This window comes from Quercus lobata, chromosome 9, assembly GCF_001633185.2.
Source record: "Quercus lobata isolate SW786 chromosome 9, ValleyOak3.0 Primary Assembly, whole genome shotgun sequence".
NCBI lineage: Eukaryota > Viridiplantae > Streptophyta > Magnoliopsida > Fagales > Fagaceae > Quercus > Quercus lobata.
Genome location: NC_044912.1, coordinates 37,409,312 through 37,425,196, shown reverse-complemented (window position 1 = coordinate 37,425,196; position 15,885 = coordinate 37,409,312).

Here is a 15,885-nt window from a genome sequence, read left to right as displayed (position 1 = left end):
TCCCTTATTGCATTACTCAAGAAGGGTATACACGCAAATATGCTGCCCCGTGGAATGGCCGTGAACAATACCTCGCTAGCTTCAATTACAAGTCATTGTCATCCCACATTGCAAACTGCATATTGGCAAATGTAAATGGAATTTGATGTTAGAGAACGACAAATTCGTTTTGCCGGAACAAGATGCTCTCATGCAATGTACAGGGTCGGAAACAGCGGATATTCGTTTTGCCGGAACAAGACTTTATCAGCATTTTACTTAGTTTTGGACAATACCCTGTAATTTTCATGGAACTTGAATTTCACAAAAGCTTCTTGTGAATTGTGATTCCATTTGCATCCTTAAACGGTTGCCTCCCTTAGCCAGTCATGCCAATGCCCTCTAAACGAATCTTTTTCACTCGTTTTGACCTTTAGAAGCAAACTATTCCATTATTCCAAAGTCTTATTTGTTTTCTTTGCACCCATAAATAAATATAAATAAAAGTGAAAGTTTTTTAACTTCTAAGAAATTATACATAAACTCCCTTTATAGGTTATATCAAACATTTGTGTTTGGTTTTGGTACCATCGAGAAAAGAAGGTTAGTTCCATGTCTTGTGAATACGCATTTGAGTTGCCTGTTTTGGCATGACCTGTGCAGCTGTGCCTCCCTCGGGATAATGCATGGGAGGTGCTACTCTCTCCATTGTAGTTTATTGAACGAAAAATTATAGAACCGTAACCAATCCCAAGCTAATTTTCATAACTATTAAATGTGGCTAATTGTAAGTGATGGAAAAAAAAAATGATAGATTTATATGAAAGTGACATGCAGTTGGTCACAGTTTATCATATGAAATGTTTTTTACTATTTTAGCATAAGAATTTACTTTTTTAATTTTATATACTCACTTTTCAAACCACCCCATATTTGATTATCTATTTTATACTACACGAAAAGTACCAACTAAACAACAAAACTCTTAAGTCTTAACAACTACATCTAAATTTAGCGTGAAAATATTACGATTAATTAAGAATCATGTGTACGCTAAAGAAAATATTAATTTAATAAAAATTAAATTAAAATAGATAATAAAGCTAAAGTAAAGTTTTTTTATTAAAAAAATCATATATAAGTCCAAAATTTAAAGTTTTTCTATTAAAAAATTTATATATAAGTCCAAAATTTAAAGTTTTTCTATTAAAAAATTCATATATAAGTCCAAAATTAATTGAATGGAAGATGGTAGATAATTATATAACTAATATAAAAGGAGTTGCCAAATTGAAAATAACTTCATTAGCATTTAGATATGCTGAAAATTAGAAGTGATACCTTGTGGTAAGGTTATGCATGCCCATATATATATATAGAAAAGTAGTCGAGTCTCCAACCTGCTAGGAAAAGGTTATAGAGTATAAACCATATATTAGGGCATCCGTACCCACCAATATGAATCAATATAAATCATAGCTAACATATGCTAAATTTGCAAGACATTAAAATTTAAGATTCGAAATATAATGGGAAAGTCCTTATAGACTTGCATGTTTTCATGATATTGGCAAAAGATAATATACGAAAAAAAAAGGCCTAATCACTTGATGCATACAAAGAATTTTAAAAAGTAAAATGTTCTCATATAATAGAAGTAGAAGTGTAGAACATATAATTTTTAATTAAATGTGAGATGTACGGATATATTAGCGATAAATATGTAAATCATGAAGAGTTTAATCTAAATAGTTCTATAGTTATTCATGTGAGGTCAACAGCAACAATCATTTAACAAAGTATCAAAATAATCATGTGATGTTGCAACAATTATTTAACAAAGTATTTAGAAATAATCAAGAAATTCATTTTTAGGAATATACTCTAATAAATTAATGTATTTCTATTGATAAGACATTCCTGTAGCATTAATACAATATTTCATCTAACCTGCAACTGCATATTTATCAAAAACTTTGATTAGAATACAATATTTACAAAAGCAAGCAACAAAAAGCTTTTAAACAAACCACAAAGATAGGATGTAATTGTGCAAATTGTCCAAATCAAAACATAATGGTAAGCCAAAAAAAAAGAAAAAAAAAAGAGTAAAACTTCAATCAACCATGTTTTCAAACAGTTTGAATTTTATAATTAAAAACCGCAAGAAGCTTGAGAGAAGAGAAATGCATACGCTATGTCCTGGGAATTCAAGGATTTATATATTGGCGTGAGTTTCTCTTCTCCAAAAAAAAAAAAAATACTCCATAGATGATATATCAGCTTAAAAGAAGTCTAATTAATGTAGGATTTCAAATTATATTGAAATTAAGATATTTAATTAATTTAAAAATAATAAAATAAAGAGAATGTATGTAAATAAAGAATTTGGAAGTGAAGAGGAACCTAAGGCTAGTAAAATACTAATGGAGTAAAAACATAGGTGTGTATAGTGTACTAATTAGAAAACAAAATAAAAAATTATTGAAAATAAATAAATAGAAAGCCGTGTATATAATGGGAGCAATATATAAACTTATTGATAATAAAAAAATGAAAACCCATGTATATAATAATATATAAACTTACTAAATGTAGTGTTCTAATAAGTATTATTATTTTCATATGTGTTCTAATAAGTATTATTGTTTACTCAAAAAAAAAAAATAGGGATGTTTATCCCAAATTGGTTGTGTTTGTCTAGTGTCCACTGTTTATAACTTCAGTCTACAACTACAAAGGTTAGGCCCTTTTGTAGTTGTACTCTGATTATGTAATTTATTATAAACCCGGTTTAAAATATTATTATTATTTTCGTATGTGTTCTAATAAGTATTACTGTTTACTCAAAAAAAATACTATATGTAGTGTTGGTGCCTTGGTGGATGGAAAAAGAAGTGAATTAATTGATAAGAAGAATTTTTATCAAAAAAGATATGACGAATTAAAGTAGTATGTATGGCAAATTGATAAGTACCCAGTTTTTTTTATCAATTAAGATTTTTTATCAACTTCTAAATTATATTAATAAAAGGATTAGATAAAGAATTTGGATTGTGATCAAATTAAGATTTTTATTAACTTAGAAATTATAGGAGAAGAAAAAAAAAATTTTTAAATCTAAAAATTTTAAAAATTTTATGTAATTTGATGAAGCCACTTGCCACAATCACAGCTTCTAAGCCCAACTTTTATTATATACTTGTATTATGCCCGTGCGATCTACAGCTTAATAAAAAATATTTTGATAATATAATTAAATTGAATAATAAATAAAATGAAAAAAAAAAAAAAAGTTACATGGAAGATGTATATTATGTAAGTTCAAGTTTGGTATTTTTTTTTTCAAAAACAATTATTATAAAATATTTTAAAAACTATGGCAAATTGTAAAAATAGTATAACAATTATTAAAAAATCTCTCTCTCTCTCTCTCTCTCTCTCTCTCTCTCTCTCTCTCTCTCTCTCTCTCTCTCTCTCTATGTGTGTGTGTGTAAGATAAAAACAAAAAAAATATCTATTTTTTTAAAATCTAAAAAATAATTGAATTTTGTGTATTTGTCCTTTAATATAATATATCTAATTACATTGATCTTAAAAAACTTTTATAATTTTTTTTAATAATTCCTATTAATTTATGAAGAGGGGATCATCCTAAAATAATTAATTCAAAATTTAAGATTAACAAATAAATTGTACTTGTACACCTAAAAGAAATTTAATTTTTATTTCTTATTTTAATATTTAAATCATTTGTTTTAGTGTTGATTTTATTCAAATGGTTATAAGTTATATCACCCACTTAACTATAAAACCAGCATATGTATCCATATGTAACATTCTAACTTAATAATAAATAAAAATATAATACCCTAACTTAATGTAACATTCTAACTTACAAATAAATAAATATAAGACCCTAACTTAAAGTAATGTTTGTAATTGTATTGTGCTTTAGCCTTTAAGAACACATATATTATTTTTTTCGCATAAAAAAACACAAATATTAATATTACACATGAAAAAATAATGAATTCAATAATTGAAACAGTTGAAAACAAAATTAAGCCAAAATCTCAATTCATTAATGAAAAAATAACCAAATTTCTGAACTTTAAAAAAATGAAAATGGAGTTAAGTAAAGATAGACTTGCATAGGAATTTGGACTAATGGATATAAGAACATTTTTAGATCATTCTTTTTCTCTCGTATCCAATTTCATGTTTAATAGCTAATTTTGCTTTTAATTAAAGAAGATAGATTACATGGAACAAAGCACCAAACAAAAACCATAACAAATTAAATCCACAATAAAATATTGATGTCAACAACAAACAATCATGTGATAAGAAAATAAAAAATACAAATATATTGCTTGCTATATTAACGTCTAAAAAAAAAATAAAAGGTGTAATCAAACATAGAATTTCAACCTATCTATAAAACTTGTTAATAAAAATCATATAATATATAATAAAAAGTAACAAATATACAAAATCTATTCAATTTGATGAAAAAAAAAATACCTGCAAGTTTGTAGGTAGGGTAGAAAGGAGAAGAGAAGAATATAGCAAATAATTATAAGGTAAGTAGTAGAAAGAATAATACACTAAAAAATTGTGTGTATATATAGAGAGAATTTTAGGCTATGAAGAAGATGATATGAACAAAAAGAAGAAGTTTAGGTGAAACTCAAATACTTTTTTTTTTTTATTAACTTTATTATTAGGAAAAAGATGATATAAGATGCAAATTTATCCACACACCAAAAAAAAAAGAAGTTAAAAAAAAAAACAAACAAACAAACAAAAACAAAACGTAGTTTCATAAACAGTATTTAAATTCTACTATCTTTTTTCTTTCATGTATTTTTTATCTCTCTTTTTTATTTAAATTATATCTTTTTTTATATATAGGTAATTCTATCCTATTGATTTTAGGCTTTGTTGATAACATTTTAGATAGACACAAATGTAGTTGTAGTTGTAAATCAAATACTACTTTCTTCTATTACTTGATTTTTAGGAAAAATATGACATAAAATGCATATTTGTCCAAAAAAAAAAAAAGAACTTAAAAAAATTAACAAAAACGAACGTATGTTGATACACAATAGTATTCAATTCTATCTTCTTCTTTCTTTCTTTTTTAATTCTATCTTATTTGCTTTATTTTATGTGTGGGGGCCAGTCAATCAACAGACCCATTAAGGTCAGGATCGTTGGGCCTGTGGCCCATCCGAGGATGCATATCCGTCCGAGGAGGCCAAGTCAGGTCATAAGGGTAATTACCGAGGGGGGGTGGTAGTCAATATCACGAAAGTAGAGTTCCGTATTCGTCCGAGGACGCCATACTCCTCGGCAATATGCGTCCGAGGACGATCAGGACGCGGTCTTGTTACAACTGGACCTCAGAATTATGTCACCACTGAAGATGGGATAACAGACCAAGGGTAAGAAAGAAAAGGCAAACAAATATCTATAACTACAGTTGCCTCCGTATTAATTACTTCTCAACCAACTCTCTGGCCGCATTAATGTAGAGGTGATACTTGAGCAGTAAGGAGACAGCCTTACAGTTGCCCATAGGAAGTTCCAGGAGGTGCTAGATGGGACAGAAAGAAATCCCCCGAACCCAACCTACACGTGTGTGGTGAGGATAGAACACAGAGGGTGGTATATAAACTGAAAGAAGAACATGCAAAAAGGGGATTGGAAGATAAAAGAGAAAAGAAAAGGAAAGACTGAAGAAGAAGAACGTGAAAAACAAAAGAACTGTATCGATTACAAGAGAAAAACCGATTGTTGTGCCAGTTCTGGGCCTTCAATATACATGAGGGTGAAACTTTTCATTCCATAAAAGTTAATCTAGTTCTTAATACCCACGCTCTACAAATTATATTGTTTGGGCCTGTTCACGTGCGAACCCAGTATCATTTTGGGTCGGTACAAATCGAGTCCTTACATTATGTATTTTTAATTTATTGAAATTATGTCCTTTACTTAAGGTAATTATATCCTATTGATTTTAGACTTTGTTGATAATATTTTAGATAGACCAACCAACTAAATTTATTCTCTTTTTGAAATTTTAGAAAACACTTATATAAGAAGTTAAGAACATATATAATGTTGTTTTTATATAAAAATTACTGCAATAAGAAAGTTGCTATTTTTTTTATAATACACAACATGCAAAAAAATAAGAATTAGTTGAATTAGATTAAGAATTTGGATTGTAATCAAATTAACATTTTTATCAACTTAGAAATTATAGGAGAAGAAAAATTGTATATATTTTTTCTTAAAAGATAAAAATATAAGAAAATTTCTGCAATATAGTGAAATCACTTGACGCAACCACGGCGTCTAAGCCTAATTTTTATCAACTTAGAAATTGTAGGAGAAGAAAAATTGTATATATTTTTTCTTAAAATCTAAAAATCTAAAAAAAAAAAATTTGTAATATGATAAAGTCACTTGGCGTAACCATGGCATTTAAGCCCAACTAATTGCGCCAAGCTCAATTTTTATCAACTTAGAAATTATAGAAGAAGAAAAATTGTATATATTTTTTCTTAAAAATCTAAAAATATTTCTGTAATATGGTGAAGTCACTTGATGCAACCACAGCGTTTAAACTCTAAACCCAACTTTTAGTATACAATAATATGATTTTGATTATCTGATTATCTGCTTCAACATTTTGAAGCCTTACGTCATTGCCTATGAGACTTCAGTATTAACTATTAACTATTTTCATGTCAAACATTTGTTAATATAAAAGTCAAAAGCAAATATTGGTCATTTTTTATATAAAAATAGTTAAAACTACTCTCCGATCTCATCGGCTCACCGCATGCGCCATATATGTCGTATGTGCATGGTTAGAGGCGCTTTTATTCTTTCTTTTTTATTTTTTGTCAATTTTATTTTGTCATTATTGTCAATGTAAGATAGTTTTTTAAGAGCATCAAATTAGAATATCATGTAAACGTTATGAAAGATATAAAATTTATATTAGATCATGCTTATAAAACTATTTTTAGAAACAAAAAAAAAAAATTACTCAACCAAAAACTACATCATAAATATGTTTACAATATTTGTAAAAAGAGTACATTCTACATTTTCAACTACTAAGAGCGCGTGAGTTCCAGTTAACTCAATTAGTAAAGTCTCTGATGGTTGTATAAGAGATCTGGGGTTCAATCTCCGCCTACACCAAAAACTGATTGGTGTCTTGGTCTGATGATAATAAGATATCATCAGGAGCGGACGCTATAAGTTGAAATTCTCTAAAAAACCTACTAAGAGCGCATAATTTTCATATTAGAACATCCATATTGGTGGAGTTATAATTTTAGCTATTTGGCACCACAAAAAGTTATTTTATCTATTTTATCTTATCGCTTTACACAACATCTAATATCAGTGGTTTTGTTTTAGCTTTTAACATAATAAAATAATATATTCATTACAATAAAGATAAAAAGAAAGAAAAGAAATCAGTAAAATAATTAAAATAGTGTGAACCTAGGAATATTTTTTTTTTTTTTTTTTTTTAACCTTTGAGCTACCGTGCATAGCCATCTTTGGCTGTGCATTGTAACAAAGAAGCCAAAAATTTTGGTATAGCTCCACCAATGGAGCCTTACTTTTGCATTTGGTGGTGCTAAAAATAGCAAAATAGCTTTTAGCACCACTAATACTAATGCTCTTATACGAGTCCAAATCTTCTGTCCCATTTTTCCTGCTCCACTCTATACTCCACCAATAAAATCTGGGCACGTGTTAACATAATTAATTAAATACTATCATTATTGACTTATTAATATTATCATTATTAATTAATGGTAGTATTTAATTAATTAGGTGAATACGTGGCAAGGTTTTATTGGTGGAATATAGAGTGGAGCAGGAAAAGTGGGATAGAAGATTTGGACTGACAGTTTGATGATTGGTGTAGCTTCATATCCCATTATTCCTAGAAATATCTACAAATTAATTAGTTAAAAAAAGAAAACAATAATATAAAAAGAAAAGTGTTACGTTCACAATATTTTCATAATAAATCATAATTGGTTAAGTTTTTAATAGTTTTAATTTGAATCCATTACTAAAATTACTTTTTTACCATCAATAACAGTCAATAACAACCTTCCATTTAAGATTTGTTGTGAAAGTACTATAAAAATATTATAGATATAACATTTCTACAGAAGTCTTTCTTGTTTGCAATGTGAACTACTTAGAGGCACAATGTTGATCTAATTTCCATGTTAAATATATATAAAACAGTAATAGTTGCATGTAAAAATTTATATGTTTTTCATGTTTGTTTGTTTTGAATATTAAAACTTTTAGAACATTAGTATTGGTGTAGGCATTTTTCTAAAATGCTAAATTTACCATCAAAATTTAGTAAAAGTGGGCTGCATCAGTGGAGGCAAAGCCAAATTTTTTGGCTTTTGAGCTAAGATGGTAAAAGAAATTTTAATATTTTATTAAAATATATATTATTTTATTGTGTTGGTGGTGGTGGTGGTGGTTGTTATTTATTGTAGTAGATATATTATTTTATTATATTGTTTATATTATTTTATTGTATTGACTACTAAAATAAAACCACTGATATTGGGTACTTTGTAAAATGAGGTGGTAATTAAATAGATAAAGTAACTTTTTGCAGTATCAAATTACTAAATTTTTGGCACCACCAATGCTGATGGTCTTAGTGGATAAAGATGAAAAATCCACTATAGGAAGTTTTAGGGGATCACATTGCAAAAGAGTATTGCGCTTTTTTGCTGCTGTGGTAAGCTGATTTAAAAAATTGAGGAATACCGTGCAATGGAGAGGGTTATTTTTTGCTGTGAAAACAATATTGAAGGCAACCAAGAGTTTTGACATTTTATGTCTTTTTTTTTTAGAAGGTTGACATTTTATGTCTTAATTGCTGGAAAAGAATAGTCAGGTAACGAATAAGTCACCATGAGCAGTGCTGATGGAATTGGCAAAAAACACAAATGGACCATTATAAGTAAACTGTGATGATGCCTCTTCTCTTGCCTTAGCTAAATGGGCACTATGTAATGGTTAATCTAGCTGTATTAATTTTAACTTTACTCAATTATTTTTTTATTTAATGTAAATTTTAACAAATCCATTATTGGATAACATTTTTTTTATTCTCTATACTTACAAAAATTTTGAAAAATCAAATACCGATAGCTATATCATTAATTAAATGTTTAAATTTTAAGTTTTAAGTTTTTGTAGTCTAAAATTATGCATAAAAAATAAGTTTATAGACCAAATAGTAAATAACATTTGATTGGCACAAAATTTGACGTACATGTTAAGAACATTAAAAACATGCAATTCGAGGGTTAGATTTTCAAAATGTGTCATCATGCTAAATTTTTTAATTGAAGTTGTAGCCGTTTGCTACAACCAAGTTTGTAAACAAAATTTGTTCTTAATTTTAATCTCCTCTATGACAGGGGGACATCCATATCTTGAAAGAAGATAGCAATATTAAATCAATGAGTGATGTAAAAACTATACAATTAATGCAATATATAGGAGCAACAACTTTACACTAACTATAGTTGTGGATTCCAATTAGTTCAATTGGTAAAGTCTTTCATATTGTCAAATAAAAAATTTGGAGTTCAAACCTTACCTACGCTAAAAACTAATTGGTGTTTTAACTTAATAATAAAAACAATTATCATGAAATAGATGCAATATATTTAAATTCTATTGTATCTATATATATACATACATATATATATATATATATATATATAAACCAACTAGAGTAAAGTTAGGTTCGTAGTTTGGTCTACTTGTAATGTAGATTACTTGTTTTACAAATGCATGCGTCTACAAGCATCCATCTCAAAGTTAAGGTGACAAATTTAAGAATTATCGATTCTCCTAAAACTTAAACTATTAGGAAGTGGTAAATTTAATCGTTTAATAGTAATTCTAACACCCTTTCTCATAATAAGTGAGGCCCAACACATAGATTTTTTAACATATTAAATGAGAGGTAGAGTAGAGATAGATATGGAACTCAGGATCTCCTGGTATAATACTATGATAAATTACCATTTGTCCCAAAATTTTAAATTATTATGAAATAGTAAATTTAATTATTTAATAATAATTCTAACAAAATTGACTATTAATAATATCAAGTTGACTATTAATAGAGATAAGATTGAATCTAAAAAGTCTATGAAGAAAATATCGAGGAAGAAAGTGAAATTCAAACCCATATGTTAAGAAACATTTACATTGAATTAATAAATATCATTATTGTAAATTTAAAATTTATAATAAATAAACAAATAAAAACCAATAATGTGATATAAAATAGTCAATTTGATATTGCTATCTAGAATGATAGAGCTCTATCAATGGAAGTGATTCAATGATAGAGCTCTAAAATGATATACACGATGTACATTACACCAGCCAGGGTATGGGAGGGTGCTAACGTGGTTAGATCTAGACCCTACACGTGGGCTAGCTGTGAGAGAAGGAGGGGAAATATTGGCTGAAGAAGAGAATCTTTGACTCATGCCTACGACGTGACCACCTTGAGGAAGAGTGAGATTTGTATCTGACATGGACACCTAGCACTTGCACAAAAGGAAGATAGCGACCCTCTATGGTCAGAAGCTATAAAACACCCTTTATTGGCTGCTTTTGTGCTGGACCACTGTCGAGGACACGTGCATCACTCCTAACTCCCCTGATGTCCATTTCCTTGTCTATGGCTTGCTCCCCACGTTGTAGCAGAGCTGTCTTCCATCCCACTACCCTAACATTGGCGTGTTTTCTCTCTCCTCCAACCTCAACATAGTACAATAGTTGTATTGAGATTCAAATGGAGGAATCACATTTTGACACATGCCCCTATGTACCTAACAACATTCATCGTACTATAATAGGAACATGTTGTTGGAAAATTATGGCAAGAACCTAGAGAAACCAAGAGAAAAGGCAGAAAGTTTGGGTAGGAAAGTGAGGTAAAGAGAAAAGACTTTCTTTGAGAAAGAATATCACCATTGTACAAAGACCTTCATTTTTACATAATAGAGAGCTCTAAAGAGTGAGGGACATTCTCCCCTTACTCACCCATGGTTTTTCATTTCTTCTGAAGGGTTTTCCATGTACTTCCATATGCCTTCTTTACTTTCCATGTTATGCTTTCCATTTCTCTCGACGTTGAAGTGTTAAAGTTTTCATTTTTATTGTTCTTAAACTTTTTCACTTAAATATATTGTTAGATGCATCACCCATCCTCTCACATAGATTTGATAATCTAACTTGCACGTACACACGATAAATCAATTTGAACCTATGACATACACTTCATAACAATTATTTTTTATCATCAAGCTAAAATATCAATTGATTTTTTATATATGTTATGATTAAAGGAAATGTTAACCAATGCCCTTAAGAACTATTTTTAGAAACATTTTATTGGGAGAATGATAAAACAATAGTTATTGTTGACAGTTTTTTATATTTCTTATGAAAATGGTGTCAAAATTTTCATATTATAATTTATTAACGGCATCCGTCCATTAACATGACCCTAAGATTAAATCAAGGTCCTTTGTTCAAGGGACAAATTACTTTGCTAATCAAGAATACTGAAAACCACCCTTTAGAACCTCACCAATAAGTGGCAGCTATTTAGAATAGTACAAATGATTACCAACTCGGACCGATAAATAATAAAAATTCCCACAAAATAGTAAATAATAAAAAGTATTCTACATAATTAAAAATAAAAATAAAAAAGCACTCAAATCAAGAGGGGGGAAAATAATGAAAGAATCCTATAAGAGCATTCTCATTGGGGATTGTAAATGGGAAATGTAGGGGAAATTTAGCATCAAGGCACAAAAAGAGCCCAGCAGTCGGACTTGTATCCTAAAATAATTTACAATAGTGCTACAGTACCGTCACAAATTGTGACGATACTGTAGCACAATTGTAAAAATAAAATATTCTTTTTTATTCAGTTTCTTTCTCTCTGACTCACTTGTCTCCCTCTCTCTTTACTCATCCTCTCTCTTCTCTATTTTCTCTCTGTCTCCCTCTTCTCTATCTGTTGGCGTGGGGGGTTGGCTGTTATAAGTGATGGATTTCTAGATCAGCGTAGCGGAGACTGGTGTGGAGATCGACATTAGAGACCGGCGTTTGGCTTTTTTTGGCTTTTCTGGCCCCACTCTCTATTCCAATAGTCACATTCCAATCAGTTTCTTTGAATTGACGTGGTGGCAAGGCTGGTGGCGAGGCTGAGATCGGCGTGGTGGCTGGAGGTCAACGCGGTGGAGATCGGCCTAGAGACTGGCGTTTGGTGGGTTTGGTGGTGTTGACATGTTGGCCGGTTTCTGGATTTGGTGATTTTGTCCTTTGATTCTCATCGTGGGTGTGACTGGTGTTTGGATTGGTTAATTGGGTTGCTATGGGTTTGCTAGGTTTTTATGGGTTTGCTGGGTTTTTAGTGGGTACTTGGTGGGTTTTATTTTGTTTTATTTATTTATTTATTTTTATGGGTTTGCTGGGTTTTTAGTGGGTACTTGGTGGGTTTTATTTTGTTTTCCGATGGGATTTTGTTGGGCAGAGGGTTGTGGTGGCGTGGTGGGCATGGTGGTGGTGTGGTCGTGATTCTTTGTTTAGTTGTGGCCAGTGCTAGAGGCTGAGGGAGAAAGAGAGGAAAAGGAAGAGAAAAAGAGAAATAGTAAAAAAATGAATAAAAAAGAATATTTAAATAAAATGGGAAAAAAATATAGTTTTGGGATGTTGGGTTTATTGTAAAATGGTATGGTATAATTGATAAAGTAGATTTTTGGAATTGTAAAATAGGATAGGATGGCATTTGCCATTGTGAATGCTCTAAGGCATACAAAAGAATCAAGCAAAAGAATCCACTGTCCAAAACCAATTAAATTAGGCACAGAATATTTAGTAGCCATGTAAATCTAGCGCAAAACTTGAAATTTTTTCTCAAAGACTCATAGTGCATGCCTGAACCTGAAATGGAAACATTTATAAGCATTAAAAAAAATTAAAATAAAACCCTTTAACCAGAACCAATTAAATTATCCTATCAAAAAAAAAGAAAAAGAAAAGAAGAAGAAGATCCAATTAAATTAGGCACAAAATATTTAGTAGCCATGTAAATCAAGCACAAAACTTGGAAAATTCTCTCATAGTGCATGCCTGAACCTGAAATGGAAACATTTATAAGCATTAAAAAAAATAGAAATAAAACTCTCTATAAACTAGGCTTGATTTGGGGCTAAAATAGTCAAGTACCACTATTTGGCAAAATATGTAGGGATTTACCATTGTTTGTGAAATAATTAGGAATTTACCACTTTTTTAAAACTCGAATTCCATGAAAAATAGCCACCAATTTTTTATGTAAAATAGCATGGCAAACTTGAAGGCTATTTTGCCAAATGGTGGTATTTGGCCATTTTGGCCTTGATTTGGAGCATATATACTACCTTATATACATTCATATATGATTATGGGGTACAAAAATTTAAAAAAAACACCTGTGCCACGTGTCATATCCATGGCCGAGGAGGCCACACGCTCGGACAGTAAGGCCACATCAGTGGCACATTGCCAGAGGAGGTCTTACTGCTGAGGGAAAGTTTTTGAGAGGGGTTGGCCCTGACATGATTGAAGGGGTGGTGGCTGCCCCTACATTTAATGTATCCCACCAAACCCCCAGCTGCATTTATGTGAAAAAGACCCCTAAACAGTACTGTCTTAGCCGCCGCAACTCACAGGGGACTTGCGAAGGTGTCTGATGGGACGAGCACTCACAGGGTCAAGATTGCCTGAAGGGAGCTATATAATGTGAGAGACCCTCCAAAGGATGAGGAGAGACAAAAGTTTGTAGTAAAAACACTGTAGTATTAAGAAAAGTGACTGTAATCAAAGCTGAGAGAAATATATTCAAGAACTACTCTCCTCGGACATTGCTAAGGAAGAATTTTTGTGTGTCACGTTTGTCTATTTATTGTTTTTCTTTGTTCTCTTACCATCCTTAGCCCATTAAGGGCGTCGTCCACTTCATTGAAGCCTAGCTTTTTCAACCCATTCTCTACAAATTTATTGTACTGGGCTCTTTGGGCCTTAGTTCATTCATCTTTTGGACCTAAGAGCTAAAGCCTGCCCCTACAATGATATACCTATTAAGGGAAAAAAAAATGTGTGTGTACGTGTTTTTTTTTTTTTTTTGAATTTTTTCTTAGTCAACAAATAGCTGTGGCGGTGGCGGTGGTGTAGCCAAAGGTCTCATCTATATATATATAACTGAAGCCTCTGAAACTCACACAAATTTCCACATCAGCAAATTATTAAAAATATATATAAACCAAAATAAAATAAAATGTAATAATAGTTTTCTAAAACCCGATGCTCTGCCCTTTCCTTTTCACGATGCTCTGCCTCCTGATGCTCTACCTTTCCCAACACAAACCAAAACAGTACATATGAGCACAAACCCAAACCCAAACCAAAATAATTCCCCATCTCCCTCTTTGTCATCTTCCTCCTCATCCCATAAATTTCTTCAAACACAATACACACCCAACACAAACCAAACCCATAAATCACCAAAACCGAAATAATCTCATCTCTCTCTTCATCATCTTCCTCTTCATTTCATAAATTTCTTATTTGTAAGGGGGGGGGGGGGGGAAAAAAGAAGAAGAAGACGACGCAGCAGAGGCTATGCCAAGTTGAAGCAGCCAGTTGCCAACACAAGTCACCGGTCATGGTGTCATGCCTTCATCTTCTACTGCTGTTTCTTCTTCTTTTTTTCTTCTTTTCCTCCTTCTTCTCTTTCTTTTGTTCGTCTCCAGTCATTGTTGTAGTTTCTCTCTTTTAGGGTCTATTTGATTGGGAGGATAGAAAAGTGAGAGGATAGAAAATAGAGAAAGGATGGAAAAGTGGGAAGTTTTTAGTTTTCCTTATTTGTATTTGGTTGAGAGGATGGAAAAGTGGAGGGACGGAAAAATTTTTGAGTTAGTTGAAAATAAATTTTGTATAAATTTACCATCATGTCTCTCTTAAATAAAACAAAAAGTAATACATTATACTTTAAAAAAAAAAAAATTTGTGTATAGATGAAAGTGGATATTTCAAAAAATAGTATAAGAAATCATCCAAAAGTGTTTTCTTAAAAAAATAATAAAAAAAATTTAAAAAAAAAAAAAAGAGAAGGAAAAGAGGAAGAACCCACCACCTGACAAAATCAAAGAAAGAAAAAAAAAAACAAAAAAACAAAAAGCCCAACGTTACAAAGGAAAAGTAAAAAAAAAGAAAAGTCAGAAACGTAAAAAACAAGTGTGGGCAATTTTGTCCAAATATTTTTTCCACTTTTCACTCCAATTTTCTCTCAAATTTGGAGAGATTGTATTTTGAAGGGGTAGGAGAGAAAACTTGTGGGCCCCACCACTTTTCTCTCCCCCTCCCCATCTCAACCAAACAATGAAAAATGTCATTTTCCACCCTATTTTCATCTCCTTATTTTCCATTCTCCCTGTTTTCACCCTAACCAAACATACCCTTAGTTTTTGTGCTCTTTTTTATGTTTCCAAAGCCTCCACGTGACTTGCATCAGGAAAGTAGAAAGCTTTTAATTTTTTAATAAAGATGGGCAAAATGTTTTAGCCATTAGTTTTTTTTTAGCTTTGAGCCCAACGTAATGTGAGATGTGTAGTGATGATATTAATTGATTGACATGCAACAAATATCTTAAGTACTTTTAATTCTTATATTATTATAATATAATTATCTATGTTTACTTATTTATATAAATAAATAAGTAATTTTTGGTTAATTAATATT